This window comes from Marmota monax, unplaced genomic scaffold, assembly GCF_021218885.2.
Source record: "Marmota monax isolate L192 unplaced genomic scaffold, Marmota_monax_Labrador192_F-V1.1 WCK01_AAM20220418_F8-fsc00338, whole genome shotgun sequence".
NCBI classification, from domain to species: domain Eukaryota; kingdom Metazoa; phylum Chordata; class Mammalia; order Rodentia; family Sciuridae; genus Marmota; species Marmota monax.
In genome coordinates, this window is record NW_026693035.1 from 1,025,099 (window position 1) to 1,042,256 (window position 17,158).

Here is a 17,158-nt window from a genome sequence, read left to right on the forward strand (position 1 = left end):
GGCATGGGGCACCCACTTACCTCACTTGCCCATGTGTGCACATGACACATGCATTCTGTCCACGGTGAGGCCCACGGACACCTCTGCTTTAGGAGCGGTGTCAGACCGAAGGTGGCGATTTACCCCAAAGCCTGTGAACCCAGCTATACCTGCACTCAAGATCCACCCAGGTCACTGTTCTGCTCTGACACAGTTAGTGGATGGTCACATTCAGGGGCACGCTGTACGGTAGTAGCCTGTGGGGTGGCAACTGGCTGTTGGATGGGAGGTGACACACCAGGAAGACACATGTCGTTTAAGGAAACTTTTAATAAGATTTATCAAAATGACATCTACAGAACCTGCTAACTAACCCCCAAGGTAGGAAATACACTTTTTACCTGTCGCAGTGGCCCCATCTGGGCAGTTCTGGTGCACATCGGTGCTTCCCAGGGAGGAGCCCAAGGCAGAGCATCAAGGCTCTCAGTACTTAAGACTCCTGACAGCTCCCTGCTGTTTTGTCATGAATGCTTAGGTGCCAAAGCTACATGCCACCCCCACCTCATCCCACACCTGGGGCCTCAAGCTTCCAGCATGCACAGCTGCTCTCCATGGGTGACAAGCCGAGCACTAGAAAGTGGGCTCAGGACTAAGTGGTTCTGAATGGGGTCTGGGCATATCAACACTGAACTTCCTGATCACCTGAGGCCACAGCCAGTAACAGGCCAACTGGTTTCACTTAGTTCTAATGGAGTTAAGAAGGATGTTTAGAATGCTTTAAATCAATTTGCATAAGGTCCAAAGGTAATTCTCCAAGGTTCTAGAGATTCAAGACTCCATGAAAATCTATCTTTAAGTTTCTCCTAACTAGGCTTGTTGAACCCTGCAGGCGAACTCCCCATGTGATGGTGTGTATAGGTGAACAGGCCTTCCCCCGCCCACCCAAGTTCAGCACCCTTCACCCACCCCCAGGGGTTGATGAGTTTCTGGCTGCCAACATGCAGGTGAACCTGGAAAAACTTTTATCAGCCTGACAGATGGAGTGATCAGAACAGACAGTGTACTAGTCTGACACTGAGGTACAGTCACTTCAATTTTTGACATCTGAGTTGCTAACCACACCTGAGGTTCCTTAGAGAGAATGGCACCAAAAATCTGCAGGGCTGAGACACACAGAGAACTGCTCATTTGCAAGGGTTTCCTATGGTCACACCCAGTGAAAGAAAACCCACCTTCCTCCAGAGGCAGGCTGCTGGCCACAGCCAGGGGAAGGCTGGGTAGGTAGCAGTCCTCACTGTGCTAATCACAGTTCCACAAGCCTGGAAGGAACCTCACGTCTGTGTACTTTTATGGCCCTCAACCCTGGCTTTGCATCTGAATCTCCCAGGACAGTAGGAATCCATATATATGATGTTTGAATCTGGGCAGCCTTGGCTTTGTCAGCTGAGCCAAGTATATCCCACAGCCACCTGCACCAACCAGGAACACAATCTGAGAACACTCACGGCTCTGTACAGCAATAGAAGCACGTTGTCTGGCAAGAATGAGGCAGAAAGGAGCACTGAGAACAAGGGCCACTGCCCAAAGGTGCTGGTGGGCAGGCCATCTGTAGAAGCCTGGATTTCTCCAGGGAAGGCAGGCTTCAAGAGGGCTCATTGACAGAACTCTGTAGCACTGTGGCAGGATCTAAGGCTGCACTAGCACCCTTGCTAGCTTCCAGAAGCCTAGAAGAGGGAGATGAAGATCCCCACTATTTTCTAAAGGAGGAAACTCCACATGCTGGCAACTTTTGGGTCAGAAGACACCTTGTAAGTAAGATATGGTTTATGTCCTTGCCATTAGGTGGGGAGGGAAGGGTAAGGAGTACAAAGCACCACTGTGTGCATGTGGACAGGGCACCACGGGGGCCCAGGGCTGCCCCGAATCCACACTGCTGCTGGGGCATTAAGGCAGGTCCATGGCTCTCAACCTCGTCCTCCATGGAAGGGAGTGGGGACCCTGACACAGATCCTCGGCTCAACCTAATATACTTGGACTGGGGGCGCTTAGGACATTGGCACAAGTTTTAAAGGCAGTGAGTTCACTTGGGAGGTGGCACTCAGGCCCTGCGCCAGAGATGGAGGGCCAGCAGGCACTGTGCCCAGCAGCACTGGCAATGCATCTCTACAAGCTACCACTAGGCAAAGATTTTGGGTTAGTCTCAGTGAAGACTCAGAGGTTAGAGAGAAAAGCCATGTGCAAGGCCAGCTGGTTTTTGTGTTTTAGTCATTAAAGAGAGAATGTGTGCGCACACACCATCCTCGATTTAATTGTGTCAGGAAAGGAATGCAGTTCCTGTAAAAAGAAGGCTGTGTTATTAGGTATTGCAGATTAACACCAATGTGAGCACTGGGATTTTCAGTAGTTTCACTAGTCCCCAAATCAGTAGCTAACATGGAGTTCCCACGTCCTCTTGCCTAGAGCTCGTGGCTGGGCTGGAGCCCAGCGTTCTTGAGCCAGGTATTCGACGGTGTGGATCTGAGAAGTCCTGCAGGACCACACAGGCCACAAGTGCCAACAGCCACACAGGCTGCCTCACAAAGGCACGAGGGGGCTTCCTCTCACTGCAGCATGATGTCCTTCAGGTTCTCCTGCAGGATCGTGTCTTTCACAGCATGGAACACGAAGCGGATGTTCTTAGTGTCTATGGCAGAAGTGAAGTGGTGGATCAGCAGCTTGCTGTGGTCTTGTCTCTTTCTGACAAAACACTGGACCAAGTGCTGCTGGATGTCCTCAGTTGGTAAAGTTGCCCTTGAAATCCAGGAAGTGCTTCCTGATGCTGACCATCTTCACACTCTCCACCAGAAAGTCCCCCTTCTTGAGGAAAAAAAAATATGGAGATGTTGAAGAAGAGCAGTTGATGATAGTCTCAAAGATGTTCATCGACTCCATCAGCCAGTTGGTGTGCCTGTCCTCTGTGAGAACCTTGTTGTATTAGCTAGAGGACATCATGAACAGGATTGACATGTTCTCATTAAACACTGGAATCACTTCGGTGTTGAGACCGCTGGCCACCCACATCCAGCATCTTAAGAAGGTTTTTAAGAACAATGAAGTCATGTTCCACAATCTCCTTGGTGGCCTTCCTGGTGTCCTGCTTACTAAGGAAGTAGTTCTGTAAAATACAGGACAAGGAGACATTCAGGAGAAAATAAGAACCAAAATATGGCAAAAGGAAAGGGTGAAGGCAAAAGTTACCCTAACTTTGCAAGAAGTTTAACCAAAAACTAGAAACAAATTTGCAGAGTTATACATTCACTTTGAAACAAAGTTAAAAAGGACTGAATGCCTCATTTCAAAATGAATGGAGGCTCATTCAATCTGAGGAGGAATGATCAGAAGCTCTATTGCCAAGTCCCATGGGAAGATCTCATCTAGTTTCTTCTCCAGAAGTCACTGTACTCCAAAGAGTATGGTGACTGAGACTGGATCCCTGGTTGCTTCATGGCTGTGGTGCACCTGCTGCCTAGGAATGTTTCTGTGCAAGGTACAGGATGCTCTGTTGCTATGGTGACGCCCATCCCAAAGAGGCTCTGTGCAAGAGTCTTATCAATCTCAACCTTGGTAATCAGGCACAGAGCTTCTGAGGCTAGAAGAATTCTAAGCCTGACAAGACAACCACAATGTTTCACTAGCGCTGCTACTTCTGAGCTGGTGGCTTAACAGTAACTCGGACAATGGGCCACCTGAAGTGCTGCAGGAAGCTCCAAGCATTGCAAAGTGGAACACCTACAAGAATGTTTCTAGCCCTGTAATCTTCTAGTGCACAAAGAACACAATGCCTCCATAGTCCTTAACTTCTTGATTATGAGATCCTATGTAAATAAACTTGCTGGGCCAGCTCTTCAGTTGCGTTTCTCCATCACAGTGCAACAGATCCCAGCTTTAGCTCAACACCTGTGTGTGTGTTTTTCTTAATCCACTTCCCCTCACAGGTTTCTTGGGTTCAGCTCTGCAGGGTGAGGCAGACTATCTTTTTCTTTTTGTTTCTATACAATAGATATCTTCTTTGTTTCTCACTTCTAGAACATAACATTCCAAAACCTTACTATGACTTCATTTAGGTTTTGCAATGCTATTTAAATTTAGTCTGCAGTATATTTAATTTTCTTGTCTTAGAAAACTTTGTTTTTGCCTTTGGTTTGGTTGTCTGTATTCTTCCTTTTTTTTTTCTTCTCATAACAGGGATTGACCCCAGGGATGTTTGTCCACTGAGCACATCCTTCGCCCTTTTATTATTATTATTATTATTATTATATTTTGAGACAGGGTCTTGCTAAATTGCTGAGAGCCTTGATAGTTGCTGAGGCTTGCTTTGAACTTGTGATCCTCCTGACTCACTGTTTTGAGCTGCTGGCAGCGTAGGCCTGTGCTTAGCTGTATTCTTCCTTCTTAGAAGAAAGAGAATGCAGAAAAATGAGAACCAGTAAGAAATAAAACATCAACAAATGAATAGGTGAATACAATTATTTCTAATGTACAAACCAGTGTCTCTAAGTTTTCATGCATGAGTCTCTCAGTCTAATTCTAACACTGTGAGGAAGCTGACGGACACTGGGTTTCCTGTCATGTTCTTCAGAAAGGCTTGTTCAACTGCCTCTCAAATGCATTGTGATAAGAAGAAACTAAAATAGAAGATGGAAAGACCTCACCTGACAATAATGGCTGCCATTGTGCCATTTAAAACTGTCTTGCCACACTGGATACCATCTGCTACACAGGTGGCTGGGAGAGAAGCCCAGACCATTTCTGGCACAAAGAGCACTGGGTGGATGTACAGCAGCTGAGACATCAACTTCTGTGGTTCAGAGTTACAAGTGGTCCCAGAAATACAGAAAATAACTAATTGCTCACTTGCCTCTTCAGAGAAGAGCTTCACTTCCACACAAATACAGCTATGGGGACACACATCTGTGCACACCCACACCCATTTTGGATTCCTCCCACTTGTGCTTGGTAACCAATACCCACAGTGGAGAGCAGCTGACAATCTGAAGCCTGACTCACAACAAAAAGCCTGATTTGTTTCTCAGCTTCAATAGGGGTTAAAGCTACTTCTGGGCTCTAACTGAGGTGAACACATAATCACTGCCCAAATGGAGAGACTTTGAGAGCAAAAGGGGGCACTGTTAATAATCAGGCTAGGGCAACAGGCACACCACAGGACTGTCCCAGGCAAACAGGATGCAGTTCCCTAGGTTCTAGCATCCAAGAAAACAAGCTCCACACTTACAGGAGACGGTTTTGTTCTAAACACCATCCTAAACCCTGTATGTCTGTTATTCTTTAAGACTCACAAACTGTGGGTTAATCATTACTCATTGTACAAATGAGAAAACTGAGGCTCAGACAGCATAAGAGGTACTTTCTAAAACAAAACCTGGGTCTGCATGGCCCGGGCTCTTTGACTCTTAGTCCTCACTCTGGGGAAATGAACTAATCTTTTTCATTTGGTGCTAAGGATAGAAGCCAAGGCCTTGCTCATGTTAAGCACGGGCTCTACCACTCAGCTATACCCCTCAGTCCCAGAAGCAAAAAATTCTGATATGTGAGATCCTTTGAAAAAAACAACATTGAGACATAGATTTATTTTACAAATACAGTAAAATTGTCAAGTATTAGTAGAGGCCTGTGTGCTCAAATATGATGTAAAATATCAACTTTCTCCTTTTGGGAAAATTCAAGGATAAAACACTAATCCAAGTAAAATAAAAATGCCATAGGATTAAAGCAAAAACAACCTTGGAAAAAATCTAAAATCTAAAGAATGACACGGTAAAGAGCAAGCCTTTAAATTCCAAGAATTATCCTCTGTTAAAATCAAACAAGTTCTGTGAGATACCAAATCAATTCATGATTGTTTTTACTTTAACTTTTATTAACTTTTCATTTTTCTAACATATAATCCATTTTCCAAACAAGTATATTACAAGACAGAGTTCGCAGGCTTGAACTCTATCTTGTAATATACTGTACACCCTGCACATTCTGTTGTTAAGATATGAATGGACTGGCACTTACTTTTTTTTTGGTATTTCATAGCATTTAGTTTTATTTGTTTCTCTTACCTACAATTGTCAGATTGTTTCCATTCTTGCCTCTACATTTTGCTTTTAGTATTTATATTTCAGATAACTTTTCATACATTTTGCCAAATTTGCTCCAAAAGAACCCACTGAGAAGATCATAATGCTATAATTTGTATCTCTTGAACAAAACTAATATTTATCCTACTTAATTCACATAGATTTGTGAAATAGATCCAAGTTTATGCACTTCTGTTATACAGTCTCCTAAGCCTGGATTCTAAATTTGATTGTACTTGCCTCATGTGAAAAAGGACAAATTTTCCTTAGGTTTAAGTAAAAAATCAAATGATGGGGAATTATATTGTTTAGAATTTATTATCTCTGCAGAATGTTCTTATTTCCATGTAGTCACCTACTTTTCCTAGTATATAGCACCCTTTCCACTTTCCAAAGAGCAGTAGCAGATGTAAGACCACCACTCCATTTATATGCTTTGTAAAGAAGAAATCAAGAAAAATGACATGTCACTGAGTAGACTTAAAAGTATTTCCACACCTAGGAAATAGCCTGGACAAGAGAGACAGCACACATGCAGTTACAAACATGAAGTCGCAGCAGCTCACCCCACTAAGAACACAAGGTGAAAACAGAACCATCTCTAACATAACTATTTTTTTCCACTAGCATCATAAAATACTGCTTTGCATGTATTTGCACATAAGAACAGATGTCTTCTACTCAATCTTGTAAGATAGTTTGGGCTGATTGGCAGGTAACACTTGAAAAATATAGCAATTCTAAACCCCAAAATTTTTCATTGAGTTCCATTAATGATTTAAAATCAGGATGCACTAGGGACAGTGGTTTGGATCTGCGGTGTCCCCTAAGGCCCATGCACTGGAGGCTTTGTCTTGCTATTGGGAGGTAGTGGAATTTTTAGAAGGCGGGGGTAAATTAAGAGGTAGTCAAGTCAATGAGGGTGTGCCCTTGAGGAGGTATTGGAACACGGGCCCCTTCCTGTTTCTCTCTTTCCTTCTTGACTGCCATGAGGTCAATAGACCTGCTATGCTTCATGCTCCAACCATAAGATTCTGGGCACCCACAGGCCCTAAGCAACAGGATAAGCAACCATGGAGTGAACCATGACTGTTTCAGTCATGGCTTTGGCTCTGAGATCAAGAACCAAAGTGAACCTTTCCTCCTTTTAAGAGGGTTATCCAGGTTTTTTTTTTTTTTTTTTTTTTTGTCATGGAAAACTGACCAAAACACTAAGTTATGCCATGGAAACATCTCAGACATCTCAGGAGTTCAATCGAGAAAGGTGTTGTCCTTGGGCACATGGCATGTCCTCAGTGGATGTTCAGGCAGCTTGTCATTGGGTCCCTGAGGAACACAGGCTGATGGTGGCTGCACCAGAGGCAGAAGAGGGCTTTCTGCACATCTTATATTAGAAATACACAGCACTAAAAAGTTAATAAAGGTGATGTTGACTCTACAGCTGGGAAAACAGACTGCTAGAGCACACAGAGAGGTGGAGCATATGTGGGTGGAGACTGTGGGATTTCCCCCTATATGCTAGCCCATGTTTTATACATGCAATCATGTCTGTCCTTGAATTCCCCTGACCCCTGATTTCCCATGATCTAAAACATTAACCAAGCCTTGAAATAAACAGTCATACTTTTGCAGATAACCACATCCATCATCAGGCCGGGTAGACTGACACTGTGCCCTGCCATCTAAATCTATCCTACCCAGTAGTAAGTACTGATTCATCCCAAAGAGTGCCACATAACCCTTCCCGTTTTCTCAGTGTCCCCAGCTCATCTGTGGCATTCAATTCATTCAGCAAAAATGAAACCATGCCCAGCACTGCTACCTGGAAGTGGTTGGGTGGCCAGGAACATTGTGGCCAGCCCTGGCTAAAGTTGAACATGGCCTGAGTCTAAACCCTTGCTGAGAGTAAAAGTGACAATGGTGACAGAAAAACCACATATCCAACCTCCAGGGGACACCTCTCTGTGTGCTTTTCTGCCTCAGGTAGTGAACAAAAGCCATATTTGGATGTCTAGGAAGCAAGGGAAGAGGGGTAAAGCCAGAATTTGCTTGGACCTTGCTCTCACCTCCCACTGTGCGCTCACCACGTTCAGACCCAACTGGGAGCCTCTGCATGTCTCATCTCTCTCAGGTTCTCTGCACCATGACTTCCAGCTATGTCTCCTTAGACACCCAACTCTGTCCTTTCCACTCAAAGAAACTGCTGGCTCCCCCATGTCCCCTCTGTGTTTTGAAATTCCCCATCTGGACAGTGAGCTCAACTGGCCTTTCTCTCAGGGGATATAACTGTTAAAGACTGATATTACATATATTTCGCCCTCTTTTTGAACATGATTCATCTGGGACAGGAAATCTCGACCCTGAGAAAAGTCCACCGTAGCAAAGTCCACTGCTTGCACTCATTCTCTTTTTCTCAAGGCTTTCCCTGGTTCTATGGGTCATAGAACATGTATTTCTCTTCAGTTCCAGAGACCTTGGCTCCCATCAGGGCAAGGGAAAGTGAGAGAAGCAGAGTTAGCAAGGTGTAGAGAACCTCCTGGGGAAGAGGTAGACGGAGCTTCCTAGGATGACTCTTTTTCTGGGGGTGGGGTACTGGGCATTGAAAGGGCTCAACTACTGAGCCCCCCCTTTTTTGTATTTTATTTAAAGACAGGGTCTCACTGAATTGCTTTGCATCTTGCTGTTGCTGAGGCTGGCTTTGAACTTGCAATCCTCTTGCCTCAGCCTCTCTAGCTGCTAGGACTGCAGGCATGCACCACCATGCCCAGCCTCTTGGATGATTCTTATTCTTATGGACTCTAAGGCTCAGTGTGTGGCTGCACCAAGCAGGACAGCAGGGTGTTTCAGAGTGTTCCCACAAATGAAGGACTTGAGGCCCAGCACAGTCCTGCCCTGTCAACCCATCATCATACTTCACCTTCCCACAAAAATCTTCCTCTTTATTTCCTTCTATAGTGATTTCAATTTCTTTTCTCTCTTGGTACCAGGGACTGAACCTAGGGGTGCTCAACCACTAGCCATATCCCCACTCCTTTATTATATTTTATTTGGAGACAGGGTCTTGCTGAGTTGCTTAGGGCCTCCTTTTTTTTATTTCATTTTTTTATTAGTTGTTCAAAACCTTACAAAGCTCTTGACATATCATATTTCATACATTAGCTTCAAGTGAGTTATGAACTCCCATTTTTACCCCAAATACAGATTGCAGAATCACATCGGTTACACATCCACATTTTTACATAATGCCATATTAATAACTGTTGTATTCTGCTACCTTTCCTATCCTCTACTATCCCCCCTCCCCTCCCCTCCCATCTTCTCTCTCTACCCCATCTACTGTAATTCATTTCTCTCCTTGTTTATTTTCCCATTCCCCTCACAACCTCTTATATGTAATTTTGTATAACAATGAGGGTCTCCCTCCATTTCCATGCAATTCCCCTTTTCTCTCCCTTTCCCTCCCACCTCATGTCTCTGTTTAATGTTAATCTTTTCTTCTTGCTCTTCCTCCCTGCTCTATTCTTAGTTGCTCTCATTATATCAAAGAAGACATTTGGTATTTGTTTTTTAGGGATTGGCTAGCTTCACTAAGCATAATCTGCTCTAGTGCCATCCATTTCCCTGCGAATTCCATGATTTTGTCATTTTTTAGTGCTGCGTAATACTCCATGGTGTATAGATGCCACATTTTTTTAAATCCATTCATCCATTGAAGGGAATCTGGGTTGGTTCCACAGTCTAGCTATTGTGAGTTGTGCTGCTGTGAACATCGATGTGGCAGTATCCCTGTAGTACGCTCTTTTAAGGTCTTCAGGGAATAGTCCGAGAAGGGCAATAGCTGGGTCAAATGGTGGTTCCATTCCCAGCTTTCCCAGGAATCTCCATACTGCTTTCCAAATTGGCCGAACCAATTTGCAGTCCCACCAGCAATGTACAAGTGTACCCTTTTCCCCACATCCTCTCCAGCACTTGTTGTTGTTTGACTTCATAATGGCTGCCAATCTTACTAGAGTGAGATGGTATCTTAGGGTGGTTTTGATTTGCATTTCTCTGACTGCTAGAGATGGTGAGCATTTTTTCATGTACTTGTTGATTGATTGTATGTCCTCCTCTGAGAAGTGTCTGTTTAGGTCCTTGGCCCATTTGTTGATTGGGTTATTTGTTATCTTATTGTCTAATTTTTTTAGTTCTTTGTACACTCTGGATATTAGGGCTCTATCTGAAGTGTGAGGAGTAAAAATTTGTTCCCATGATGTAGGCTCCCTATTTACCTCTCTTATTGTTTCTCTTGCTGTGAAAAAACTTTTTAGTTTAAGTAAGTCCCATTTGTTGATTCTTGCTATTAAGTTTTGTGCTATGGGTGTCCTATTAAGGAATTTGGAGCCTGACCCCACAATCTGTAGATCGGAGCCAACTTTTTCTTCTATCAGACGCAGAGTCTCTGATTTGATATCAAGCTCCTTGATCCATTTTGAGTTAACTTTTGTGCATGGTGAGAGGAGGGGATTCAGTTTCATTTTGTTGCATATGGATTTCCAGTTTTCCAACACCATTTGTTGAAGATGCTATCCTTCCTCCATTGCATGCTTTTAGCCCCTTTATCAAATATAAGATAGTTGTAACTTTGTGGATTAGTCTCTGTGTCCTCTATTCTGTACCATTGGCCACCCGCCTGTTTTGGTACCAGTATGCTGTTTTTGTTACTATTTTTTTTTGTTACTATTGCTGTTTTTGTTACTATTTTTGTTTTTTGTTACTATTGTTCTGTAATATAGTTTGAAATCTGGTATCGCTATACCGCCTGATTCACACTTCCTGCTTAGAATTGCTTTTGCTATTCTGGGTCTTTTATTTTTCATATGAATTTCATGATTGCTTTATCTATTTCTACAAGCAATGCCATTGGGATTTTGATTGGCATTGCATTAAACCTATAGAGAACTTTTGGGAATATCGCCATTTTGATGATGTTAGTTCTGCCTATCCATGAACAGGGTATATTTTTCCATCTTCTAAGATCTTCTTCTACTTCTCTCTTTAGGGTTCTGTAGTTTTCATTGTATAAATCTTTCACCTCTTTTGTTAGGTTGATTCCCAAGTATTTTATTTTTTTTGAGGATATTGTGAATGGGGTGTTTTTCCTCATTTCCGTTTCAGAAGTTTTGTCGCTGATATACAGAAATGCCTTTGATTTATGCGTGTTGATTTTATATCCTGCCACTTTGCTGAATTCATTTATTAGTTCTAGTAGTTTTTTTGTAGACCCTTTTGGGTCTGCTAGGTATAGAATCATGTCATCCGCAAATAGTGATAATTTAAGTTCTTCTTTTCCAATTTTTATGCCTTTAATTTCTTTCTTTTGTCTAATTGCTCTGGCCAGTGTTTCTAGAACTATATTGAATAGAAGTGGTGATAGAGGGCATCCCTGTCTTGTTCCAGATTTTAGAGGGAATGCCTTCAATTTTTCTCCATTCAGAATGATGCTAGCCTGAGGCTTAGCATAGATAGCTTTTACAATGTCAAGGTAAGTTCCTGTTATCCCTAGTTTTTCTAATGTTTTGAACATAAAGGGATGCTGTACTTTGTCGAATGCTTTTTCTGCGTCTATCGAGATGATCATATGGTTCTTATCTTTAAGTCTATTGATGTGGTGAATAACATTTATTGATTTCCGTATATTGAACCATCCTTGCATCCCAGGGATGAATCCTACTTGATCATGGTGCACAATTTTTTTGATGTGCCTTTGTATCCGATTCGCCAGAATTTTATTGAGGATTTTTGCATCTAGGTTCATCAGAGATATTGGTCTGTAGTTTTCTTTCTTGGAGGTGTCTTTGTCTGGTTTCAGAATCAGGGTGATGTTGGCCTCACAGAATGTATTTGGAAGAGCTCCCTCTTTTTCTATTTCCTGAAATAACTTGAAAAGTATTGGTATTAATTCTTCTTTAAAGGTTTTGTAAAACTCCGCTGTATACCCATCCGGTCCTGGGCTTTTCTTGGTTGGTAGTCTTTTGATTGCTTCTTCTATTTCATCCATTGATATTGGTCTGTTCAAATTGTGTGTATCCTCCTGACTCAGTCTGGGCAAATCATATGTCTTAAGAAATTTATCAATGTCTTCACTATCTTCTATTTTATTGGAATATAGGTTTTCAAAATAATTTCTAATTGTCTTCTGTATTTCTGTAGCATCTGTTGTGATATTGCCTTTTTCATCCTTTATGTTAGTAATTTGAGTTCTCTCTGTTCTTCTCTTCGTTAGCATGGCTAAGGGTCTATCTTATTTATTTTTTCGAAGAACCAACTTTTAGTTTTGTTAATTTTTTCAATAGTTTCTTTTGTTTCAATTTCGTTGATTTCCACTCTGATTTTAATTATTTCTTGCCTTCTGCTGCATTTGCTGTTGTTTTGCTCTTCCTTTTCTAGGGCTTTGAGATGAAGTGTGAGCTCATTTATTTGTTGGTTTTTCCTTTTTTTGAGGAATGACCTCCAGGCGATGAATTTCCCTCTTAAAACTGCTTTCATTGTGTCCCATAGATTCCAATATGTTGTGTCTGTATTTTCATTTATCTCTAAGAGTTTTTTGATTTCCTCCTTTATGTCTTCTGTAACCCCTTGATCATTCAGTAACATATTGTTCATTTTCCATGTGATATAGGATTTTCCCTTCCTTCTTTTATCATTGATTTCCAGTTTCATTCCATTATGATCAGATAAAATGCATGGTATTATCTCCACCCCTTTATATTTACTGAGGGTTGCCCTATGGCATAATATATGGTCTATTTTTGAGAAGGATCCATGTGATGCTGAGAAAAAAGTATATCCACTTGATGATGGTTGATATATTCTATATATGTCAGTTAAGTCTAGGTTACTGATTGTGATATTGAGTTCTATAGTTTCTTTATTCAACTTTTGTTTGGAGGATCTGTCCAATGGTGAGAGAGGTGTGTTGAAGTCACCCATAATTATTGTTGTGGTCTATTTGATTCTTGAACTTGAGGAGAATTTGTTTTATGAACGTCGCAGCACCATTATTTGGTGCATAAATATTGATAATTGTTATATCTTGTTGGTGAATGGTTCCTTTTAACAGTATATAATGTCCTTCCTTATCCCTTTGGATTAACTTAGTCTTGAAGTCGATTTTATTCGATATGAGGATGGCCACCCCTGCTTGCTTGTGAGGACCGTGTGCGTGGTATATTTTTTCCCAGCCTTTCACCTTCAGCCTGTGTATGTCTTTTCCAGTCAGATGTGTCTCCTGGAGGCAGCATATTGTTGGATTTGTTTTTTTAATCCATGTTACCAGTCTATGTCGCTTTATTGGAGAGTTTAAACCATTAACGTTTAGAGTTACTATTGATATATGGTTTGTACTTCCAGCCATGTTTGATTATTTATCTCTCTTTTTTTTAAATTTAGTTTGTTTCTCCATGATTAGCTTTCCCCCCACCATCTGTCTTTACTGAGGTACTTCCCACTGTTGGCTTTGGTTATTGTTTTTCATTTCTTCCTCGTGTAGTGTTTTGCTCAAGATGCTTTGCAATGCTGGTTTTCTGGCTGCAAATTCTTTTAGCTTTTGTTTATCATGAAAGATTTGTATTTCGTTGTTGTACCTGAAGCTTAATTTTGCTGGATACAGAATTCTTGGTTGGCATCCATTGTCTTTCAGTGTTTGAAATATGTTGTTCCAGGATCTTCTCGCTTTCAGCGTCTGTGATGAAAAATCCGTTGTTAACCTTATTGGTTTACCCCTGAATGTAATCTGCCTCCTTTCTCTTGTAGCTTTTAATATTTTCTCTTTGTTCTGTATATTGGATATCTTCATAACAATGTGTCTTGGTGTTGGTCTACTGTGATTTTGTATGCTCGGTGTCCTGTATGCATCTACAATTTGTATATCTGTTTCCTTTTTTATTTCTGGAAAGTTTTCTGTAATTATTTCATTTAGCAGATCACTCATTCCCTTGGTTTGAATCTCTATACCTTCCTCTATCCCGATGACTCTTAAATTTGTTTTTTTTTATGTTATCACATATCTCTTGGATGTTTCTCTTGTGATTTTTAACCAGCCTATCTGAGTTGGCTAGACTCTTTTCAAGATGATATATTTTGTCTTCATTATCTGATGTTCTGGCTTCTACTTGCTCCACTCTATTAGTGATACTCTCATTTGAGTTTTTAATTTGGTTTATAATTTCTTTCATTTCTAAGATTATTGTTTGATTCTTTTTTATAATCTCTATCTCCTGATAAAGATGCTTAACTTCTTCTTTTATCTGTTTATGTAATTCATTCTCAATGTGTTCTTTCGCTGCTTGAATTTGCTGTCTCATATCCTCTTTAAGGTTCCATTCCATCTGTCTAAGGTATTCCTTGAGTTCTTTATATGACCATTTTTCTGATGACTCTATATCCTCCTGAATATTTATTTAGGCTGTCCTGCATTGTTTGTACTCCTTTTCTTCCTTGCTTTTTCATGCTGCTCATGTTGCTTCTTGTTCTGTTTGACTGCTGAGTTACTGTTTACTCCTATAAATTTATTTGATATTTGGGAGGAAAGGTATTAGAAGGGAAGGGAAGAAGTCACTAAAGAGAATGAGAGTAAGCAGGTAGAATTCAAGGAAGGGGGAATAAGAAAATTGAAAAGAAATGAAAAGAAGAAAATAATTAAAAAAAAGAAAAAGAAAAAAAATAGAAAATTAAAAAGAATTAAAAAAAATAATAATAATGAAAATTAAAATTAAAAAAATAAAATAAAATGAATTAAAAAAAAATTTAAAAAAACAGCAACAAAAAAAAAATTTAATAAATGCAGTCTTAGAGTTCGATTAACTACTCTTCCAGTAGGTGGAGCTGTGCCCACCGGGCCAAGCTTCTCCTCTCAGTAGGCGGGAGCCAATCACTGTGCAGCAGCTCTTCCTCCCGGACTGGGCGGGTCTCCAATCTTGAGTGCCTAGGGCCTTCTCTTGTGTCTAGTCAATTCCCCACTTTTCCTTGAGCCAGGCCCCTCTCACCGATGATGCTCACCACAATACTGGCTACACGCCAGGTCTGCTACTCCTGTGATCCCTGTTTTCATGAACGCCTGGGCACACTCTCCCTGTTTGCCATTCCCTCGGACCCTAAGTTTGTAGAGCTTGGGGCTGAGAACCCCCAGCGAGTTTGCTTGCCCTCTGGTAGCCACGCCCCCGGAAGCTGGTGCAAGAGACCTCAGTTGTCAGCACTGGTGGGAGCGGTAGCTGGGAGTTCCGAGCCGCGGGTCCCGTGCCACTCCTGATTCCCCCGTGCGGGCGGGGCTGTTCACAGAGCCGGGCTGGCGGGGGCCCAGGCAGGCAGCGGCCGTTGGTACGTTCGCTGCAACGTGTGGGCAGTGGCCGTTTAGGCGGCGGCCGGCGGGACTGTGCCCCTGCTCCGCGTTGCCGAGATTCACTCGTCTGGGACAAATTGACACCTCCAATAAACTTACTAATTCCCGGCAGGTCTCCTTTCAGCAGAATTTTGCTAGAAGTTTCTCAGCAGGTAGCATGTAGGTGTATTAATGGGTCTCTCTGATCCCATTACTGCGGAGGCATTGAAAGTGCTGCCTCCTCGCCGGCCGCCATGTTGGGTCCTGCTTAGGGCCTCCTTAATTTGCTGAGGCTGACGCTGAAATCATGATGCTCTTACTCAGCTTCCTGAGCTGCTGAGATTATAGGCATGTGCCACAGCACCCTGCCCGATTTCTATTTCTTTAGGATCCCTACTACCTTCTCCAAACAGAGATTTTGAAATTTTAAAGTACTATAGTAAAATACTGTCATTCCCATTTAATTAGAATCTGTGAGGAACGGGCCGACAAACTGTACTGTAGTGATCCTACATGTCACCTTATGCTACAAGTAGTTAACTGCAAAGCACAATGATTCACTCTGTTATCTCCCCAGTATAACTATCATTATTGCTGCATCAAACTGTATCCATAGAAGGAAAAAAAGTTGCAGAGGTGAAAGTACATATCAAACAGAATCTGCACATGTTACTCCATTTTAAAACAAGGTAATCACATATATTAAGATGGACTGTGCCTGCTATCAAGAACACAAGCAACAATAAAGGCTGGCAAGGATATGGGGAAACTCATACATTGCTGGTGGGACTGCAAATTGACGGAACCACTCTGGAAAGCAGTAAGGAGATACCTCGGAAAACTTGGAATGGAACCACCATTTGACCCAGTCATCCCACTCCTAGGTTTATAGCCAAAGGATCTAAAATCAGCATACTACAGTGACACAGACACAACAATTGTTTATAGCAGCTCAATTCACAATAGCTAAACTATGGAACCAACCTAGGTGCTCTTCAACAGATGAATGGATATATATACATGGAATATTACTCAGCCTTGAAAAGAATGAAATTATGGCATTTGCTGGTAAATGGATGGAGCTGAAGAATATTATGCTATGTGAACTAAGCCAATCCCAAAGAACAAATGTGCAGAATCTAATTCCCAATAATGCAGGTGTGGAGAATAGAGGTATTTTAGATTAGACAGAGAGGAGTGAAGGAAGGGGAAGGGTCATGAGGGTAGGATTGACAGTAGAATGAATGGTACATTATTACCCTATATGCAGATATGATTATATGACCAGTGTAACTCTACCTCATGTACAACCAGAAGAATGAGAACTTATACTCCATTTATGTAAAATGTGCCAAAATGTATTCTACTGTCATGTGTAACTAATTAGAATAAAATAGTTTTTAAAAAAGGATGAAATATGCCTAACTGCAATATGTCTAGACCAGGTGGCCAGCAGAGATAGGAATTGGCAAACTATGAGTTGAATTTGAGCCAAAATTATTGGGACTTTTAAAGGTGTAGAAGAGAATTTAGTTTGAACAGAATCTTCTCACACAGTCATGCATCATTTAACGCTGAGGTAAGGACTGAAAAAATGTGCCCATAGGAAATCTGTCTTTGGGGGAAGTCACAGAGTTCACTTACAGAGGCTAAGTTGGCTCCTATATCAACAGGTGATACTATCGTGTGAGATCAA

At 41.8% G+C, this 17,158-nt stretch overlaps 1 pseudogene; it reads right to left on the bottom strand.

The window, feature by feature from the left end:
• Positions 1-291: 291 nt before the first annotated feature.
• Positions 292-3,217, bottom strand: LOC124098863 (guanine nucleotide-binding protein subunit alpha-12-like; annotated as a pseudogene).
• Positions 3,218-17,158: the final 13,941 nt, after the last annotated feature.